This window comes from Jaculus jaculus, chromosome 1 (genome assembly GCF_020740685.1).
Source record: "Jaculus jaculus isolate mJacJac1 chromosome 1, mJacJac1.mat.Y.cur, whole genome shotgun sequence".
In the NCBI taxonomy this organism is placed as follows: Eukaryota; Metazoa; Chordata; class Mammalia; order Rodentia; family Dipodidae; genus Jaculus; species Jaculus jaculus.
The window spans coordinates 5,831,121-5,855,880 of record NC_059102.1 but is presented as its reverse complement, the minus strand read 5'-3'; positions in this window follow the sequence as shown (position 1 = coordinate 5,855,880).

The following is a 24,760-nucleotide window of genomic DNA, read 5'->3' as shown; positions in this document are numbered from 1 at the left end:
TGCCTCCTACATCCTACATCAGACCACCGTGACCAGGATTCCATCCACTGGGCCTCCTACGTCCTACGTCAGACCACCGGTGACCAGGGGTTCCATCCACTGTGCCTCCTACATCCTACATCAGACCACCGGTGACCAGGATTCCATCCACTGTTCCTCCTACATACTACTTCAGACCACCGGTGACCAGGGTTCCATCCACTGTGCCTCCTACGTCCTACGTCAGACCACCGGTGACCAGGGTTCCATCCACCGTGCCTCCTACATCCTACCTCAGACGACCGGTGACCAGGGTTCCATCCACCGTGCCTCCTACATCCTACCTCAGACCACCGGTGACCAGGGTTCCATCCACTGTGCCTCCTACATCCTACATCAGACCACCGGTGACCAGGATTCCATCCACTGGGCCTCCTACGTCCTACGTCAGACCACCGGTGACCAGGGTTCCATCCACTGTGCCTCCTACATCCTACATCAGACCACCGGTGACCAGGATTCCATCCACTGTTCCTCCTACATCCTACTTCAGACCACCGGTGACCAGGGGTTCCATCCACTGTGCCTCCTACGTCCTACGTCAGACCACCGGTGACCAGGGTTCCATCCACCGTGCCTCCTACATCCTACCTCAGACCACCGGTGACCAGGGTTCCATCCACCGTGCCTCCTACATCCTACCTCAGACCACCGGTGACCAGGGTTCCATCCACTGGGCCTCCTACATCCTACATCAGACCACCGGTGACCAGGGTTCCATCCACTGTGCCTCCTACGTCCTACGTCAGACCACCGGTGACCAGGGTTCCATCCACTGTGCCTCCTACGTCCTACATCAGACCACCAGTGACCAGGATTCCATCCACTGTGCCTCCTACATCCTACATCAGACCACCAGTGACCAGGATTCCATCCACTGTGCCTCCTACATCCTACGTCAGACCACCGGTGACCAGGATTCCATCCACTGTGCCTCCTACGTCCTACATCAGACCACCAGTGACCAGGATTCCATCCACTGTGCCTCCTACATCCTACATCAGACCACCGGTGACCAGGGTTCCATCCACTGGGCCTCCTACATCCTACGTCAGACCACCGGTGACCAGGATTCCATCCACTGTGCCTCCTACATTCCTACATCAGACCACCGGTGACCAGGATTCCATCCACTGTGCCTCCTACATCCTACTTCAGACCACCGGTGACCAGGATTCCATCCACTGTGCCTCCTACGTCCCTACATCAGACCACCAGTGACCAGGATTTCATCCACTGTGCCTCCTACATCCTACATCAGACCACCAGTGACCAGGGTTCCATCCACTGTGCCTCCTACATCCTACATCAGACCACCAGTGACCAGGATTCCATCCACTGTGCCTCCTACATCCTACATCAGACCACCGGTGACCAGGATTCCATCCACTGTGCCTCCTACATCCTACCTCAGACCACCGGTGACCAGGGTTCCATCCACTGTGCCTCCTACATCCTACGTCAGACCACCAGTGACCAGGATTCCATCCACTGTGCCTCCTACATCCTACATCAGACCACCGGTGACCAGGATTCCATCCACTGTGCCTCCTACATCCTACATCAGACCACCGGTGACCAGGGTTCCATCCACTGTGCCTCCTACGTCCTACATCAGACCACCGGTGACCAGGATTCCATCCACTGTGCCTCCTACATCCTACGTCAGACCACCGGTGACCAGGATTCCATCCACTGTGCCTCCTACGTCCTACGTCAGACCACCGGTGACCAGGGTTCCATCCACTGTGCCTCCTACGTCCTACATCAGACCACCGGTGACCAGGGTTCCATCCACTGTGCCTCCTACGTCCTACATCAGACCACCAGTGACCAGGGTTCCATCCACTGTGCCTCCTACATCCTACATCAGACCACCAGTGACCAGGATTCCATCCACTGTGCCTCCTACATCCTACATCAGACCACCGGTGACCAGGATTCCATCCACTGTGCCTCCTACATCCTACATCAGACCACCGGTGACCAGGGTTCCATCCACTGTGCCTCCTACATCCTACATCAGACCACCAGTGACCAGGGTTCCATCCACTGTGCCTCCTACATCCTACATCAGACCACCAGTGACCAGGATTCCATCCACTGTGCCTCCTACATCCTACATCAGACCACCAGTGACCAGGATTCCATCCACTGTGCCTCCTACATCCTACATCAGACCACCAGTGACCAGGATTCCATCCACCGTGCCTCCTATATCCTACCTCAGACCACCGGTGAGCAGGGTTCCATCCACTGTGCCTCCTACATCCTACATCAGACCACCAGTGACCAGGGTTCCATCCACTGTGCCTCCTACATCCTACATCAGACCACCAGTGACCAGGATTCCATCCACTGTGCCTCCTACATCCTACATCAGACCACCGGTGACCAGGATTCCATCCACTGTGCCTCCTACATCCTACGTCAGACCACCAGTGACCAGGTTTCCATCCACTGTGCCTCCTACATCCTACATCAGACCACCAGTGACCAGGATTCCATCCACTGTGCCTCCTACATCCTACATCAGACCACCAGTGACCAGGGTTCCATCCACTGTGCCTCCTACATCCTACATCAGACCACCGGTGACCAGGATTCCATCCACTGTGCCTCCTACATCCTACGTCAGACCACCGGTGACCAGGATTCCATCCACTGTGCCTCCTACATCCTACGTCAGACCACCGTGACCAGGATTCCATTCACTGTGCCTCCTACATCCTACATCAGACCACCGGTGACCAGGATTCCATCCACTGTGCCTCCTACATCCTACGGTCAGACCACCGGTGACCAGGATTCCATCCACTGTGCCTCCTACATCCTACCTCAGACCACCGGTGACCAGGATTCCATCCACTGTGCCTCCTACGTCCTACGTCAACACCACCAGTGACCAGGATTCCATCCACTGTGCCTCCTACATCCTACCTCAGACCACCGGTGACCAGGATTCCATCCACTGTGCCTCCTACGTCCTACATCAGACCACCAGTGACCAGGGTTCCATCCACTGTGCCTCCTACATCCTACATCAGACCACCAGTGACCAGGATTCCATCCACTGTGCCTCCTACGTCCTACATCAGACCACCAGTGACCAGGGTTCCATCCACTGTGCCTCCTACGTTCTACCTCAGACCACCGGTGACCAGGATTCCATCCACTGTGCCTCCTACGTCCTACATCAGACCACCAGTGACCAGGGTTCCATCCACTGTGCCTCCTACATCCTACATCAGACCACCGGTGACCAGGGTTCCATCCACTGTGCCTCCTACGTCCTACATCAGACCACCGGTGACCAGGGTTCCATCCACTGTGCCTCCTACATCCTACATCAGACCACCGGTGACCAGGGTTCCATCCACCGTGCCTCCTACGTCCTACGTCAGACCACCGGTGACCAGGGTTCCATCCACCGTGCCTCCTACATCCTACCTCAGACCACCGGTGACCAGGGTTCCATCCACTGTGCCTCCTACATCCTACCTCAGACCACCGGTGACCAGGGTTCCATCCACCGTGCCTCCTACATCCTACCTCAGACCACCGGTGACCAGGGTTCCATCCACTGTGCCTCCTACATCCTACATCAGACCACCGGTGACCAGGGTTCCATCCACTGTGCCTCCTACGTCCTACGTCAGACCACCGGTGACCAGGGTTCCATCCACTGTGCCTCCTACGTCCTACATCAGACCACCAAGTGACCAGGATTCCATCCACTGTGCCTCCTACATCCTACATCAGACCACCAGTGACCAGGATTCCATCCACTGTGCCTCCTACATCCTACGTCAGACCACCGGTGACCAGGATTCCATCCACTGTGCCTCCTACGTCCTACGTCAGACCACCGGTGACCAGGGTTCCATCCACTGTGCCTCCTACGTCCTACATCAGACCACCAGTGACCAGGATTCCATCCACTGTGCCTCCTACATCCTACATCAGACCACCAGTGACCAGGATTCCATCCACTGTGCCTCCTACATCCTACGTTCAGACCACCGGTGACCAGGATTCCATCCACTGTGCCTCCTACATCCTACATCAGACCACCAGTGACCAGGATTCCATCCACTGTGCCTCCTACATCCTACGTCAGACCACCGGTGACCAGGATTCCATCCACTGTGCCTCCTACATCCTACATCAGACCACCGGTGACCAGGATTCCATCCACTGTGCCTCCTACATCCTACATCAGACCACCGGTGACCAGGATTCCATCCACTGTGCCTCCTACGTCCTACGTCAGACCACCGGTGACCAGGGTTCCATCCACTGTGCCTCCTACATCCTACATCAGACCACCGGTGACCAGGATTCCATCCACTGTTCCTCCTACATCCTACTTCAGACCACCGGTGACCAGGGTTCCATCCACTGTGCCTCCTACGTCCTACGTCAGACCACCGGTGACCAGGGTTCCATCCACCGTGCCTCCTACATCCTACCTCAGACGACCGGTGACCAGGGTTCCATCCACCGTGCCTCCTACATCCTACCTCAGACCACCGGTGACCAGGGTTCCATCCACTGTGCCTCCTACATCCTACATCAGACCACCGGTGACCAGGATTCCATCCACTGGGCCTCCTACGTCCTACGTCAGACCACCGGTGACCAGGGTTCCATCCACTGTGCCTCCTACATCCTACATCAGACCACCGGTGACCAGGATTCCATCCACTGTTCCTCCTACATCCTACTTCAGACCACCGGTGACCAGGGTTCCATCCACTGTGCCTCCTACGTCCTACGTCAGACCACCGGTGACCAGGGTTCCATCCACCGTGCCTCCTACATCCTACCTCAGACCACCGGTGACCAGGGTTCCATCCACCGTGCCTCCTACGTCCTACCTCAGACCACCGGTGACCAGGGTTCCATCCACTGTGCCTCCTACATCCTACATCAGACCACCGGTGACCAGGGTTCCATCCACTGTGCCTCCTACGTCCTACGTCAGACCACCGGTGACCAGGGTTCCATCCACTGTGCCTCCTACGTCCTACATCAGACCACCAGTGACCAGGATTCCATCCACTGTGCCTCCTACATCCTACATCAGACCACCAGTGACCAGGATTCCATCCACTGTGCCTCCTACATCCTACGTCAGACCACCGGTGACCAGGATTCCATCCACTGTGCCTCCTACGTCCTACATCAGACCACCAGTGACCAGGATTCCATCCACTGTGCCTCCTACATCCTACATCAGACCACCGGTGACCAGGGTTCCATCCACTGTGCCTCCTACATCCTACGTCAGACCACCGGTGACCAGGATTCCATCCACTGTGCCTCCTACATCCTACATCAGACCACCGGTGACCAGGATTCCATCCACTGTGCCTCCTACATCCTACTTCAGACCACCGGTGACCAGGATTCCATCCACTGTGCCTCCTACGTCCTACATCAGACCACCAGTGACCAGGATTTCATCCACTGTGCCTCCTACATCCTACATCAGACCACCAGTGACCAGGGTTCCATCCACTGTGCCTCCTACATCCTACATCAGACCACCAGTGACCAGGATTCCATCCACTGTGCCTCCTACATCCTACATCAGACCACCGGTGACCAGGATTCCATCCACTGTGCCTCCTACATCCTACCTCAGACCACCGGTGACCAGGGTTCCATCCACTGTGCCTCCTACATCCTACTTCAGACCACCAGTGACCAGGATTCCATCCACTGTGCCTCCTACATCCTACATCAGACCACCGGTGACCAGGATTCCATCCACTGTGCCTCCTACATCCTACATCAGACCACCGGTGACCAGGGTTCCATCCACTGTGCCTCCTACGTCCTACATCAGACCACCGGTGACCAGGATTCCATCCACTGTGCCTCCTACATCCTACGTCAGACCACCGGTGACCAGGATTCCATCCACTGTGCCTCCTACGTCCTACGTCAGACCACCGGTGACCAGGGTTCCATCCACTGTGCCTCCTACGTCCTACATCAGACCACCGGTGACCAGGGTTCCATCCACTGTGCCTCCTACGTCCTACATCAGACCACCAGTGACCAGGGTTCCATCCACTGTGCCTCCTACATCCTACATCAGACCACCAGTGACCAGGATTCCATCCACTGTGCCTCCTACGTCCTACATCAGACCACCGGTGACCAGGATTCCATCCACTGTGCCTCCTACATCCTACATCAGACCACCGGTGACCAGGGTTCCATCCACTGTGCCTCCTACATCCTACATCAGACCACCAGTGACCAGGGTTCCATCCACTGTGCCTCCTACATCCTACATCAGACCACCAGTGACCAGGATTCCATCCACTGTGCCTCCTACATCCTACATCAGACCACCAGTGACCAGGGTTCCATCCACTGTGCCTCCTACATCCTACATCAGACCACCAGTGACCAGGATTCCATCCACCGTGCCTCCTATATCCTACCTCAGACCACCGGTGAGCAGGGTTCCATCCACTGTGCCTCCTACATCCTACATCAGACCACCAGTGACCAGGATTCCATCCACTGTGCCTCCTACATCCTACATCAGACCACCAGTGACCAGGATTCCATCCACTGTGCCTCCTACATCCTACATCAGACCACCGGTGACCAGGATTCCATCCACTGTGCCTCCTACATCCTACGTCAGACCACCAGTGACCAGGGTTCCATCCACTGTGCCTCCTACATCCTACATCAGACCACCAGTGACCAGGATTCCATCCACTGTGCCTCCTACATCCTACATCAGACCACCAGTGACCAGGGTTCCATCCACTGTGCCTCCTACATCCTACATCAGACCACCGGTGACCAGGATTCCATCCACTGTGCCTCCTACATCCTACGTCAGACCACCGGTGACCAGGATTCCATCCACTGTGCCTCCTACATCCTACGTCAGACCACCGGTGACCAGGATTCCATTCACTGTGCCTCCTACATCCTACATCAGACCACCGGTGACCAGGATTCCATCCACTGTGCCTCCTACATCCTACGTCAGACCACCGGTGACCAGGATTCCATCCACTGTGCCTCCTACATCCTACCTCAGACCACCGGTGACCAGGATTCCATCCACTGTGCCTCCTACGTCCTACGTCAGACCACCGGTGACCAGGATTCCATCCACTGTGCCTCCTACATCCTACCTCAGACCACCGGTGACCAGGATTCCATCCACTGTGCCTCCTACGTCCTACATCAGACCACCAGTGACCAGGATTCCATCCACTGTGCCTCCTACATCCTACATCAGACCACCAGTGACCAGGATTCCATCCACTGTGCCTCCTACGTCCTACATCAGACCACCAGTGACCAGGGTTCCATCCACTGTGCCTCCTACGTTCTACCTCAGACCACCGGTGACCAGGATTCCATCCACTGTGCCTCCTACATCCTACATCAGACCACCAGTGACCAGGGTTCCATCCACTGTGCCTCCTACATCCTACATCAGACCACCGGTGACCAGGGTTCCATCCACTGTGCCTCCTACGTCCTACATCAGACCACCGGTGACCAGGGTTCCATCCACTGTGCCTCCTACATCCTACATCAGACCACCGGTGACCAGGGTTCCATCCACTGTGCCTCCTACATCCTACATCAGACCAGCGGTGACCAGGGTTCCATCCACTGTGCCTCCTACATCCTACATCAGACCACCAGTGACCAGGGTTCCATCCACTGTGCCTCCTACGTCCTACATCAGACCACCGGTGACCAGGGTTCCATCCACTTTGCCTCCTACATCCTACATCAGACCACCGGTGACCAGGATTCCATCCACTGTGCCTCCTACATCCTACATCAGACCACCGGTGACCAGGATTCCATCCACTGTGCCTCCTACATCCTACATCAGACCACCAGTGACCAGGATTTCATCCACTGTGCCTCCTACATCCTACATCAGACCACCAGTGACCAGGATTCCATCCACTGTGCCTCCTACATCCTACATCAGACCACCGGTGACCAGGGTTCCATCCACTCTGCCTCCTACATCCTACATCAGACCACCGGTGACCAGGATTCCATCCACTGTGCCTCCTACATCCTACATCAGACCACCGGTGACCAGGATTTCATCCACTGTGCCTCCTACATCCTACATCAGACCACCAGTGACCAGGATTCCATCCACTGTGCCTCCTACATCCTACATCAGACCACCAGTGACCAGGGTTCCATCCACTGTGCCTCCTACATCCTACATCAGACCACCGGTGACCAGGATTCCATCCACTGTGCCTCCTACATCCTACGTCAGACCACCGGTGACCAGGATTCCATTCACTGTGCCTCCTACATCCTACGTCAGACCACCGGTGACCAGGATTCCATTCACTGTGCCTCCTACATCCTACATCAGACCACCAGTGACCAGGGTTCCATACACTGTGCCTCCTACATCCTACATCAGACCACCAGTGACCAGGATTCCATCCACTGTGCCTCCTACATCCTACATCAGACCACCAGTGACCAGGATTCCATCCACTGTGCCTCCTACGTCCTACATCAGACCACCAGTGACCAGGGTTCCATCCACTGTGCCTCCTACGTCCTACATCAGACCACCAGTGACCAGGATTCCATCCACTGTGCCTCCTACGTCCTACATCAGACCACCAGTGACCAGGATTCCATCCACTGTGCCTCCTACGTCCTACATCAGACCACCAGTGAACAGGGTTCCATCCACTGTGCCTCCTACATCCTACATCAGACCACCAGTGACCAGGATTCCATCCACTGTGCCTCCTACATCCTACGTCAGACCACCAGTGACCAGGGTTCCATCCACTGTGCCTCCTACATCCTACATCAGACCACCGGTGACCAGGATTCCATCCACTGTGCCTCCTACGTCCTACGTCAGACCACCGGTGACCAGGGTTCCATCCACTGTGCCTCCTACATCCTACATCAGACCACCACTGACCAGGGTTCCATCCACTGTGCCTCCTACGTCCTACATCAGACCACCAGTGACCAGGATTCCATCCACTGTGCCTCCTACATCCTACATCTGACCACCGGTGACCAGGATTCCATCCACTGTGCCTCCTACATCCTATATCAGACCAACAGTGACCAGGATTCCATCCACTGTGCCTCCTACATCCTACATCAGACCACCAGTGACCAGGATTCCATCCACTGTGCCTCCTACGTCCTACATCAGACCACCAGTGACCAGGGTTCCATCCACTGTGCCTCCTACATCCTACATCAGACCACCGGTGACCAGGGTTCCATCCACTGTGCCTCCTACATCCTACATCAGACCACCGGTGACCAGGGTTCCATCCACTGTGCCTCCTACATCCTACCTCAGACCACCGGTGACCAGGATTCCCTCCACTGTGCCTCCTACATCCTACGTCAGACCACCGGTGACCAGGATTCCATCCACTGTGCCTCCTACATCCTATATCAGACCACCAGTGACCAGGATTCCATCCACTGTGCCTCCTACATCCTACATCAGACCACCGGTGACCAGGGTTCCATCCACTGTGCCTCCTACGTCCTACATCAGACCACCAGTGACCAGGATTCCATCCACTGTGCCTCCTACATCCTATGTCAGACCACCGGTGACCAGGATTTCATCCACTGTGCCTCCTACATCCTACTTCAGACCACCGGTGACCAGGATTCCATCCACTGTGCCTCCTACATCCTACTTCAGACCACCGGTGACCAGGATTCCATTCACTGTGCCTCCTACATCCTACTTCAGACCACCGGTGACCAGGATTCCATCCACTGTGCCTCCTACATCCTACATCAGACCACCAGTGACCAGGATTCCATCCACTGTGCCTCCCACATCCTACGTCAGACCACCAGTGACCAGGATTCCATCCACTGTGCCTCCCACGTCCTACATCAGACCACCAGTGACCAGGATTCCATCCACTGTGCCTCCTACGTCCTACATCAGACCACCAGTGACCAGGATTCCATCCACTGTGCCTCCTACATCCTACTTCAGACCACCAGTGACCAGGATTCCATCCACTGGGCCTCCTACATCCTACATCAGACCACCGGTGACCAGGATTCCATCCACTGTGCCTCCTACGTCCTACATCAGACCACCAGTGACCAGGATTCCATCCACTGTGCCTCCTACATCCTATGTCAGACCACCGGTGACCAGGATTTCATCCACTGTGCCTCCTACATCCTACTTCAGACCACCGGTGACCAGGATTCCATCCACTGTGCCTCCTACATCCTACTTCAGACCACCGGTGACCAGGATTCCATCCACTGTGCCTCCTACATCCTACTTCAGACCACCGGTGACCAGGATTCCATCCACTGTGCCTCCTACATCCTACATCAGACCACCAGTGACCAGGATTCCATCCACTGTGCCTCCCACATCCTACGTCAGACCACCAGTGACCAGGATTCCATCCACTGTGCCTCCTACGTCCTACATCAGACCACCAGTGACCAGGATTCCATCCACTGTGCCTCCTACGTCCTACATCAGACCACCAGTGACCAGGATTCCATCCACTGTGCCTCCTACATCCTACATCAGACCACCAGTGACCAGGATTCCATCCACTGTGCCTCCTACATCCTACTTCAGACCACCAGTGACCAGGATTCCATCCACTGGGCCTCCTACATCCTACATCAGACCACCGGTGACCAGGGTTCCATCCACTGTGCCTCCTACGTCCTACATCAGACCACCAGTGACCAGGATTCCATCCACTGTGCCTCCTACATCCTACATCAGACCACCGGTGACCAGGATTCCATCCACTGTGCCTCCTACATCCTACATCGGACCACCGGTGACCAGGATTCCATCCACTGTGCCTCCTACATCCTACGTCAGACCACCGGTGACCAGGATTCCATTCACTGTGCCTCCTACATCCTACGTCAGACCACCGGTGACCAGGATTCCATTCACTGTGCCTCCTACATCCTACGTCAGACCACCAGTGACCAGGGTTCCATACACTGTGCCTCCTACATCCTACATCAGACCACCAGTGACCAGGATTCCATCCACTGTGCCTCCTACATCCTACATCAGACCACCAGTGACCAGGATTCCATCCACTGTGCCTCCTACGTCCTACATCAGACCACCAGTGACCAGGGTTCCATCCACTGTGCCTCCTACATCCTACATCAGACCACCGGTGACCAGGGTTCCATCCACTGTGCCTCCTACATCCTACATCAGACCACCGGTGACCAGGGTTCCATCCACTGTGCCTCCTACATCCTACCTCAGACCACCGGTGACCAGGATTCCATCCACTGTGCCTCCTACATCCTACGTCAGACCACCGGTGACCAGGATTCCATCCACTGTGCCTCCTACATCCTATATCAGACCACCAGTGACCAGGATTCCATCCACTGTGCCTCCTACATCCTACATCAGACCACCGGTGACCAGGATTCCATCCACTGTGCCTCCTACGTCCTACATCAGACCACCAGTGACCAGGATTCCATCCACTGTGCCTCCTACATCCTACGTCAGACCACCGGTGACCAGGGTTCCATCCACTGTGCCTCCTACATCCTACATCAGACCACCGGTGACCAGGGTTCCATCCACCGTGCCTCCTACATCCTACCTCAGACCACCGGTGACCAGGGTTCCATCCACTGTGCCTCCTACATCCTACCTCAGACCACCGGTGACCAGGGTTCCATCCACCGTGCCTCCTACATCCTACCTCAGACCACCGGTGACCAGGGTTCCATCCACTGTGCCTCCTACATCCTACATCAGACCACCGGTGACCAGGGTTCCATCCACTGTGCCTCCTACGTCCTACGTCAGACCACCGGTGACCAGGGTTCCATCCACTGTGCCTCCTACGTCCTACATCAGACCACCAGTGACCAGGATTCCATCCACTGTGCCTCCTACATCCTACATCAGACCACCAGTGACCAGGATTCCATCCACTGTGCCTCCTACATCCTACGTCAGACCACCGGTGACCAGGATTCCATCCACTGTGCCTCCTACGTCCTACGTCAGACCACCGGTGACCAGGGTTCCATCCACTGTGCCTCCTACGTCCTACATCAGACCACCAGTGACCAGGATTCCATCCACTGTGCCTCCTACATCCTACATCAGACCACCAGTGACCAGGATTCCATCCACTGTGCCTCCTACATCCTACGTCAGACCACCGGTGACCAGGATTCCATCCACTGTGCCTCCTACATCCTACATCAGACCACCAGTGACCAGGATTCCATCCACTGTGCCTCCTACATCCTACGTCAGACCACCGGTGACCAGGGTTCCATCCACTGTGCCTCCTACATCCTACATCAGACCACCGGTGACCAGGATTCCATCCACTGTGCCTCCTACATCCTACATCAGACCACCGGTGACCAGGATTCCATCCACTGGGCCTCCTACGTCCTACGTCAGACCACCGGTGACCAGGGTTCCATCCACTGTGCCTCCTACATCCTACATCAGACCACCGGTGACCAGGATTCCATCCACTGTTCCTCCTACATCCTACTTCAGACCACCGGTGACCAGGGTTCCATCCACTGTGCCTCCTACGTCCTACGTCAGACCACCGGTGACCAGGGTTCCATCCACCGTGCCTCCTACATCCTACCTCAGACGACCGGTGACCAGGGTTCCATCCACCGTGCCTCCTACATCCTACCTCAGACCACCGGTGACCAGGGTTCCATCCACTGTGCCTCCTACATCCTACATCAGACCACCGGTGACCAGGATTCCATCCACTGGGCCTCCTACGTCCTACGTCAGACCACCGGTGACCAGGGTTCCATCCACTGTGCCTCCTACATCCTACATCAGACCACCGGTGACCAGGATTCCATCCACTGTGCCTCCTACATCCTACTTCAGACCACCGGTGACCAGGGTTCCATCCACTGTGCCTCCTACGTCCTACGTCAGACCACCGGTGACCAGGGTTCCATCCACCGTGCCTCCTACATCCTACCTCAGACCACCGGTGACCAGGGTTCCATCCACCGTGCCTCCTACATCCTACCTCAGACCACCGGTGACCAGGGTTCCATCCACTGTGCCTCCTACATCCTACATCAGACCACCGGTGACCAGGATTCCATCCACTGTGCCTCCTACGTCCTACGTCAGACCACCGGTGACCAGGGTTCCATCCACTGTGCCTCCTACGTCCTACATCAGACCACCAGTGACCAGGATTCCATCCACTGTGCCTCCTACATCCTACATCAGACCACCAGTGACCAGGATTCCATCCACTGTGCCTCCTACATCCTACATCAGACCACCGGTGACCAGGATTCCATCCACTGTGCCTCCTACGTCCTACATCAGACCACCAGTGACCAGGATTCCATCCACTGTGCCTCCTACATCCTACATCAGACCACCGGTGACCAGGGTTCCATCCACTGTGCCTCCTACATCCTACGTCAGACCACCGGTGACCAGGATTCCATCCACTGTGCCTCCTACATCCTACATCAGACCACCGGTGACCAGGATTCCATCCACTGTGCCTCCTACATCCTACTTCAGACCACCGGTGACCAGGATTCCATCCACTGTGCCTCCTACGTCCTACATCAGACCACCAGTGACCAGGATTCCATCCACTGTGCCTCCTACATCCTACATCAGACCACCAGTGACCAGGGTTCCATCCACTGTGCCTCCTACATCCTACATCAGACCACCAGTGACCAGGATTCCATCCACTGTGCCTCCTACATCCTACATCAGACCACCGGTGACCAGGATTCCATCCACTGTGCCTCCTACATCCTACCTCAGACCACCGGTGACCAGGGTTCCATCCACTGTGCCTCCTACATCCTACTTCAGACCACCAGTGACCAGGATTCCATCCACTGTGCCTCCTACATCCTACATCAGACCACCGGTGACCAGGATTCCATCCACTGTGCCTCCTACATCCTACATCAGACCACCGGTGACCAGGGTTCCATCCACTGTGCCTCCTACGTCCTACATCAGACCACCGGTGACCAGGATTCCATCCACTGTGCCTCCTACATCCTACGTCAGACCACCGGTGACCAGGATTCCATCCACTGTGCCTCCTACGTCCTACGTCAGACCACCGGTGACCAGGGTTCCATCCACTGTGCCTCCTACGTCCTACATCAGACCACCGGTGACCAGGGTTCCATCCACTGTGCCTCCTACGTCCTACATCAGACCACCAGTGACCAGGGTTCCATCCACTGTGCCTCCTACATCCTACATCAGACCACCAGTGACCAGGATTCCATCCACTGTGCCTCCTACATCCTACATCAGACCACCGGTGACCAGGATTCCATCCACTGTGCCTCCTACATCCTACATCAGACCACCGGTGACCAGGGTTCCATCCACTGTGCCTCCTACATCCTACATCAGACCACCAGTGACCAGGGTTCCATCCACTGTGCCTCCTACATCCTACATCAGACCACCAGTGACCAGGATTCCATCCACTGTGCCTCCTACATCCTACATCAGACCACCAGTGACCAGGGTTCCATCCACTGTGCCTCCTACATCCTACATCAGACCACCAGTGACCAGGATTCCATCCACCGTGCCTCCTATATCCTACCTCAGACCACCGGTGAGCAGGGTTCCATCCACTGTGCCTCCTACATCCTACATCAGACCACCAGTGACCAGGGTTCCATCCACTGTGCCTCCTACATCCTACATCAGACCACCAGTGACCAGGATTCCATCCACTGTGCCTCCTACATCCTACATCAGACCACCGGTGACCAGGATTCCATCCACTGTGCCTCCTACATCCTACGTCAGACCACCAGTGACCAGGGTTCCATCCACTGTGCCTCCTACATCCTACATCAGACCACCAGTGACCAGGATTCCATCCACTGTGCCTCCTACATCCTACATCAGACCACCAGTGACCAGGGTTCCATCCACTGTGCCTCCTACATCCTACATCAGACCACCGGTGACCAGGATTCCATCCACTGTGCCTCCTACATCCTACGTCAGACCACCGGTGACCAGGATTCCATCCACTGTGCCTCCTACATCCTACGTCAGACCACCGGTGACCAGGATTCCATTCACTGTGCCTCCTACATCCTACATCAGACCACCGGTGACCAGGATTCCATCCACTGTGCCTCCTACATCCTACGTCAGACCACCGGTGACCAGGATTCCATCCACTGTGCCTCCTACATCCTACCTCAGACCACCGGTGACCAGGATTCCATCCACTGTGCCTCCTACGTCCTACGTCACACCACCAGTGACCAGGATTCCATCCACTGTGCCTCCTACATCCTACCTCAGACCACCGGTGACCAGGATTCCATCCACTGTGCCTCCTACGTCCTACATCAGACCACCAGTGACCAGGATTCCATCCACTGTGCCTCCTACATCCTACATCAGACCACCAGTGACCAGGATTCCATCCACTGTGCCTCCTACGTCCTACATCAGACCACCAGTGACCAGGGTTCCATCCACTGTGCCTCCTACGTCCTACCTCAGACCACCGGTGACCAGGATTCCATCCACTGTGCCTCCTACGTCCTACATCAGACCACCAGTGACCAGGGTTCCATCCACTGTGCCTCCTACATCCTACATCAGACCACCGGTGACCAGGGTTCCATCCACTGTGCCTCCTACGTCCTACATCAGACCACCGGTGACCAGGGTTCCATCCACTGTGCCTCCTACATCCTACATCAGACCACCGGTGACCAGGGTTCCATCCACTGTGCCTCCTACATCCTACATCAGACCACCGGTGACCAGGGTTCCATCCACTGTGCCTCCTACATCCTACATCAGACCACCAGTGACCAGGGTTCCATCCACTGTGCCTCCTACGTCCTACATCAGACCACCGGTGACCAGGGTTCCATCCACTGTGCCTCCTACATCCTACATCAGACCACCGGTGACCAGGATTCCATCCACTGTGCCTCCTACATCCTACATCAGACCACCGGTGACCAGGATTCCATCCACTGTGCCTCCTACATCCTACATCAGACCACCAGTGACCAGGATTTCATCCACTGTGCCTCCTACATCCTACATCAGACCACCAGTGACCAGGATTCCATCCACTGTGCCTCCTACATCCTACATCAGACCACCGGTGACCAGGGTTCCATCCACTGTGCCTCCTACATCCTACATCAGACCACCGGTGACCAGGATTCCATCCACTGTGCCTCCTACATCCTACATCAGACCACCGGTGACCAGGATTCCATCCACTGTGCCTCCTACATCCTACATCAGACCACCAGTGACCAGGATTCCATCCACTGTGCCTCCTACATCCTACATCAGACCACCAGTGACCAGGGTTCCATCCACTGTGCCTCCTACATCCTACATCAGACCACCGGTGACCAGGATTCCATCCACTGTGCCTCCTACATCCTACGTCAGACCACCGGTGACCAGGATTCCATTCACTGTGCCTCCTACATCCTACGTCAGACCACCGGTGACCAGGATTCCATTCACTGTGCCTCCTACATCCTACATCAGACCACCAGTGACCAGGGTTCCATCCACTGTGCCTCCTACATCCTACATCAGACCACCAGTGACCAGGATTCCATCCACTGTGCCTCCTACATCCTACATCAGACCACCAGTGACCAGGATTCCATCCACTGTGCCTCCTACGTCCTACATCAGACCACCAGTGACCAGGGTTCCATCCACTGTGCCTCCTACGTCCTACATCAGACCACCAGTGACCAGGATTCCATCCACTGTGCCTCCTACGTCCTACATCAGACCACCAGTGACCAGGATTCCATCCACTGTGCCTCCTACGTCCTACATCAGACCACCAGTGACCAGGGTTCCATCCACTGTGCCTCCTACATCCTACATCAGACCACCAGTGACCAGGATTCCATCCACTGTGCCTCCTACATCCTACGTCAGACCACCAGTGACCAGGGTTCCATCCACTGTGCCTCCTACATCCTACATCAGACCACCGGTGACCAGGATTCCATCCACTGTGCCTCCTACGTCCTACGTCAGACCACCGGTGACCAGGGTTCCATCCACTGTGCCTCCTACATCCTACATCAGACCACCACTGACCAGGGTTCCATCCACTGTGCCTCCTACGTCCTACATCAGACCACCAGTGACCAGGATTCCATCCACTGTGCCTCCTACATCCTACATCTGACCACCGGTGACCAGGATTCCATCCACTGTGCCTCCTACATCCTATATCAGACCAACAGTGACCAGGATTCCATCCACTGTGCCTCCTACATCCTACATCAGACCACCAGTGACCAGGATTCCATCCACTGTGCCTCCTACGTCCTACATCAGACCACCAGTGACCAGGGTTCCATCCACTGTGCCTCCTACATCCTACATCAGACCACCGGTGACCAGGGTTCCATCCACTGTGCCTCCTACATCCTACATCAGACCACCGGTGACCAGGGTTCCATCCACTGTGCCTCCTACATCCTACCTCAGACCACCGGTGACCAGGATTCCCTCCACTGTGCCTCCTACATCCTACGTCAGACCACCGGTGACCAGGATTCCATCCACTGTGCCTCCTACATCCTATATCAGACCACCAGTGACCAGGATTCCATCCACTGTGCCTCCTACATCCTACATCAGACCACCGGTGACCAGGATTCCATCCACTGTGCCTCCTACGTCCTACATCAGACCACCAGTGACCAGGATTCCATCCACTGTGCCTCCTACATCCTATGTCAGACCACCGGTGACCAGGATTTCATCCACTGTGCCTCCTACATCCTACTTCAGACCACCGGTGACCAGGATTCCATCCACTGTGCCTCCTACATCCTACTTCAGACCACCGGTGACCAGGATTCCATTCACTGTGCCTCCTACATCCTACTTCAGACCACCGGTGACCAGGATTCCATCCACTGTGCCTCCTACATCCTACATCAGACCACCAGTGACCAGGATTCCATCCACTGTGCCTCCCACATCCTACGTCAGACCACCAGTGACCAGGATTCCATCCACTGTGCCTCCCACGTCCTACATCAGACCACCAGTGACCAGGATTCCATCCACTGTGCCTCCTACGTCCTACATCAGACCACCAGTGACCAGGATTCCATCCACTGTGCCTCCTACATCCTACTTCAGACCACCAGTGACCAGGATTCCATCCACTGGGCCTCCTACATCCTACATCAGACCACCGGTGACCAGGATTCCATCCACTGTGCCTCCTACGTCCTACATCAGACCACCAGTGACCAGGATTCCATCCACTGTGCCTCCTACATCCTATGTCAGACCACCGGTGACCAGGATTTCATCCACTGTGCCTCCTACATCCTACTTCAGACCACCGGTGACCAGGATTCCATCCACTGTGCCTCCTACATCCTACTTCAGACCACCGGTGACCAGGATTCCATCCACTGTGCCTCCTACATCCTACTTCAGACCACCGGTGACCAGGATTCCATCCACTGTGCCTCCTACATCCTACATCAGACCACCAGTGACCAGGATTCCATCCACTGTGCCTCCCACATCCTACGTCAGACCACCAGTGACCAGGATTCCATCCACTGTGCCTCCTACGTCCTACATCAGACCACCAGTGACCAGGATTCCATCCACTGTGCCTCCTACGTCCTACATCAGACCACCAGTGACCAGGATTCCATCCACTGTGCCTCCTACATCCTACATCAGACCACCAGTGACCAGGATTCCATCCACTGTGCCTCCTACATCCTACTTCAGACCACCAGTGACCAGGATTCCATCCACTGGGCCTCCTACATCCTACATCAGACCACCGGTGACCAGGGTTCCATCCACTGTGCCTCCTACGTCCTACATCAGACCACCAGTGACCAGGATTCCATCCACTGTGCCTCCTACATCCTACATCAGACCACCGGTGACCAGGATTCCATCCACTGTGCCTCCTACATCCTACATCGGACCACCGGTGACCAGGATTCCATCCACTGTGCCTCCTACATCCTACGTCAGACCACCGGTGACCAGGATTCCATTCACTGTGCCTCCTACATCCTACGTCAGACCACCGGTGACCAGGATTCCATTCACTGTGCCTCCTACATCCTACGTCAGACCACCAGTGACCAGGGTTCCATACACTGTGCCTCCTACATCCTACATCAGACCACCAGTGACCAGGATTCCATCCACTGTGCCTCCTACATCCTACATCAGACCACCAGTGACCAGGATTCCATCCACTGTGCCTCCTACGTCCTACATCAGACCACCAGTGACCAGGATTCCATCCACTGTGCCTCCTACATCCTACATCAGACCACCGGTGACCAGGGTTCCATCCACTGTGCCTCCTACATCCTACATCAGACCACCGGTGACCAGGGTTCCATCCACTGTGCCTCCTACATCCTACCTCAGACCACCGGTGACCAGGATTCCATCCACTGTGCCTCCTACATCCTACGTCAGACCACCGGTGACCAGGATTCCATCCACTGTGCCTCCTACATCCTATATCAGACCACCAGTGACCAGGATTCCATCCACTGTGCCTCCTACATCCTACATCAGACCACCGGTGACCAGGATTCCATCCACTGTGCCTCCTACGTCCTACATCAGACCACCAGTGACCAGGATTCCATCCACTGTGCCTCCTACATCCTACGTCAGACCACCGGTGACCAGGATTTCATCCACTGTGCCTCCTACATCCTACTTCAGACCACCGGTGACCAGGGTTCCATCCACTGTGCCTCCTACATCCTACTTCAGACCACCGGTGACCAGGATTCCATCCACTGTGCCTCCTACATCCTACTTCAGACCACCGGTGACCAGGATTCCATCCACTGTGCCTCCTACATCCTACATCAGACCACCAGTGACCAGGATTCCATCCACTGTGCCTCCTACGTCCTACATCAGACCACCAGTGACCAGGATTCCATCCACTGTGCCTCCTACGTCCTACATCAGACCACCAGTGACCAGGATTCCATCCACTGTGCCTCCTACATCCTACTTCAGACCACCAGTGACCAGGATTCCATCCACTGGGCCTCCTACATCCTACATCAGACCACCGGTGACCAGGGTTCCATCCACTGTGCCTCCTACGTCCTACATCAGACCACCAGTGACCAGGATTCCATCCACTGTGCCTCCTACATCCTACGTCAGACCACCAGTGACCAGGGTTCCATACACTGTGCCTCCTACATCCTACATCAGACCACCAGTGACCAGGATTCCATCCACTGTGCCTCCTACATCCTACATCAGACCACCAGTGACCAGGATTCCATCCACTGTGCCTCCTACGTCCTACATCAGACCACCAGTGACCAGGGTTCCATCCACTGTGCCTCCTACATCCTACATCAGACCACCGGTGACCAGGGTTCCATCCACTGTGCCTCCTACATCCTACATCAGACCACCGGTGACCAGGGTTCCATCCACTGTGCCTCCTACATCCTACCTCAGACCACCGGTGACCAGGATTCCATCCACTGTGCCTCCTACATCCTACGTCAGACCACCGGTGACCAGGATTCCATCCACTGTGCCTCCTACATCCTATATCAGACCACCAGTGACCAGGATTCCATCCACTGTGCCTCCTACATCCTACATCAGACCACCGGTGACCAGGATTCCATCCACTGTGCCTCCTACGTCCTACATCAGACCACCAGTGACCAGGATTCCATCCACTGTGCCTCCTACATCCTACGTCAGACCACCGGTGACCAGGATTTCATCCACTGTGCCTCCTACATCCTACGTCAGACCACCGGTGACCAGGATTTCATCCACTGTGCCTCCTACATCCTACTTCAGACCACCGGTGACCAGGGTTCCATCCACTGTGCCTCCTACATCCTACTTCAGACCACCGGTGACCAGGATTCCATCCACTGTGCCTCCTACATCCTACTTCAGACCACCGGTGACCAGGATTCCATCCACTGTGCCTCCTACATCCTACATCAGACCACCAGTGACCAGGATTCCATCCACTGTGCCTCCTACGTCCTACATCAGACCACCAGTGACCAGGATTCCATCCACTGTGCCTCCTACGTCCTACATCAGACCACCAGTGACCAGGATTCCATCCACTGTGCCTCCTACATCCTACTTCAGACCACCAGTGACCAGGATTCCATCCACTGGGCCTCCTACATCCTACATCAGACCACCGGTGACCAGGGTTCCATCCACTGTGCCTCCTACGTCCTACATCAGACCACCAGTGACCAGGATTCCATCCACTGTGCCTCCTACATCCTACATCAGACCACCGGTGACCAGGATTCCATCCACTGTGCCTCCTACATCCTACATCGGACCACCCGTGACCAGGATTCCATCCACTGTGCCTCCTACATCCTACATCGGACCACCAGTGACCAGGATTCCATACACTGTGCCTCCTACGTCCTACGTCAGACCACCGGTGACCAGGATTCCATCCACTGTGCCTCCTACGTCCTACATCAGACCACCGGTGACCAGGATTCCATCCACTGTGCCTCCTATGTCCTACATCAGACCACCGGTGACCAGGGTTCCATCCACTGTGCCTCCTACGTCCTACATCAGACCACCGGTGACCAGGATTCCATCCACTGTGCCTCCTACGTCCTACATCAGACCACCAGTGACCAGGATTCCATCCACTGTGCCTCCTACGTCCTACATCAGACCACCAGTGACCAGGATTCCATCCACTGTGCCTCCTACATCCTACTTCAGACCACCGGTGACCAGGATTCCATCCACTGTGCCTCCTACATCCTACATCAGACCACCGGTGACCAGGGTTCCATCCACTGTGCCTCCTACGTCCTACGTCAGACCACCGGTGACCAGGATTCCATCCACTGTGCCTCCTACGTCCTACATCAGACCACCGGTGACCAGGGTTCCATCCACTGTGCCTCCTACGTCCTACATCAGACCACCGGTGACCAGGGTTCCATCCACTGTGCCTCCTACGTCCTACATCAGACCTCCAGTGACCAGGGTTCCATCCACTGTGCCTCCTACATCCTACATCAGACCACCAGTGACCAGGGTTCCATCCACTGTGCCTCCTACGTCCTACATCAGACCTCCGGTGACCAGGATTCCATCCACTGTGCCTCCTACATCCTACATCAGACCACCGGTGACCAGGATTCCATCCACTGTGCCTCTTACGTCCTACATCAGACCACCGGTGACCAGGGTTCCATCCACTGTGCCTCCTACATCCTACGTCAGACCACCAGTGACCAGGATTCCATCCACTGTGCCTCCTACATCCTACATCAGACCACCGGTGACCAGGATTCCATCCACTGTGCCTCCTACATCCTACATCAGACCACCGGTGACCAGGATTCCATCCACTGTGCCTCCTACGTCCTACATCAGACCACCAGTGACCAGGGTTCCATCCACCGTGCCTCCTACATCCTACCTCAGACCACCGGTGACCAGGGTTCCATCCACTGTGCCTCCTACATCCTACATCAGACCACCGGTGACCAGGGTTCCATCCACTGTGCCTCCTACGTCCTACGTCAGACCACCGGTGACCAGGGTTCCATCCACCGTGCCTCCTACATCCTACCTCAGACCACCGGTGACCAGGGTTCCATCCACTGTGCCTCCTACATCCTACCTCAGACCACCGGTGACCAGGGTTCCATCCACCGTGCCTCCTACATCCTACCTCAGACCACCGGTGACCAGGGTTCCATCCACTGTGCCTCCTACATCCTACATCAGACCACCGGTGACCAGGGTTCCATCCACTGTGCCTCCTACGTCCTACGTCAGACCACCGGTGACCAGGGTTCCATCCACTGTGCCTCCTACGTCCTACATCAGACCACCAGTGACCAGGATTCCATCCACTGTGCCTCCTACATCCTACGTCAGACCACCGGTGACCAGGATTCCATCCACTGTGCCTCCTACATCCTACCTCAGACCACCGGTGACCAGGATTCCATCCACTGTGCCTCCTACATCCTACCTCAGACCACCGGTGACCAGGATTCCATCCACCGTGCCTCCTACATCCTACCTCAGACCACCGGTGACCAGGATTCCATCCACTGTGCCTCCTACATCCTACGTCAGACCACCGGTGACCAGGGTTCCATCCACTGTGCCTCCTACATCCTACATCAGACCACCGGTGACCAGGATTCCATCCACTGTGCCTCCTACATCCTACATCAGACCACCGGTGACCAGGATTCCATCCACTGGGCCTCCTACGTCCTACGTCAGACCACCGGTGACCAGGGTTCCATCCACTGTGCCTCCTACATCCTACATCAGACCACCGGTGACCAGGATTCCATCCACTGTTCCTCCTACATCCTACTTCAGACCACCGGTGACCAGGGTTCCATCCACTGTGCCTCCTACGTCCTACGTCAGACCACCGGTGACCAGGGTTCCATCCACCGTGCCTCCTACATCCTACCTCAGACCACCGGTGACCAGGGTTCCATCCACTGTGCCTCCTACATCCTACCTCAGACCACCGGTGACCAGGGTTCCATCCACCGTGCCTCCTACATCCTACCTCAGACCACCGGTGACCAGGGTTCCATCCACTGTGCCTCCTACATCCTACATCAGACCACCGGTGACCAGGGTTCCATCCACTGTGCCTCCTACGTCCTACGTCAGACCACCGGTGACCAGGGTTCCATCCACTGTGCCTCCTACATCCTACATCAGACCACCAGTGACCAGGATTCCATCCACTGTGCCTCCTACATCCTACATCAGACCACCAGTGACCAGGATTCCATCCACTGTGCCTCCTACATCCTACGTCAGACCACCGGTGACCAGGATTCCATCCACTGTGCCTCCTACGTCCTACATCAGACCACCAGTGACCAGGATTCCATCCACTGTGCCTCCTACATCCTACATCAGACCACCGGTGACCAGGGTTCCATCCACTGTGCCTCCTACATCCTACGTCAGACCACCGGTGACCAGGATTCCATCCACTGTGCCTCCTACATCCTACATCAGACCACCGGTGACCAGGATTCCATCCACTGTGCCTCCTACATCCTACTTCAGACCACCGGTGACCAGGATTCCATCCACTGTGCCTCCTACGTCCTACATCAGACCACCAGTGACCAGGATTTCATCCACTGTGCCTCCTACATCCTACATCAGACCACCAGTGACCAGGGTTCCATCCACTGTGCCTCCTACATCCTACATCAGACCACCAGTGACCAGGATTCCATCCTCTGTGCCTCCTACATCCTACATCAGACCACCGGTGACCAGGATTCCATCCACTGTGCCTCCTACATCCTACCTCAGACCACCGGTGACCAGGGTTCCATCCACTGTGCCTCCTACATCCTACTTCAGACCACCAGTGACCAGGATTCCATCCACTGTGCCTCCTACATCCTACGTCAGACCACCGGTGACCAGGATTCCATCCACTGTGCCTCCTACATCCTACATCAGACCACCGGTGACCAGGATTCCATCCACTGTGCCTCCTACATCCTACATCAGACCACCGGTGACCAGGGTTCCATCCACTGTGCCTCCTACGTCCTACAT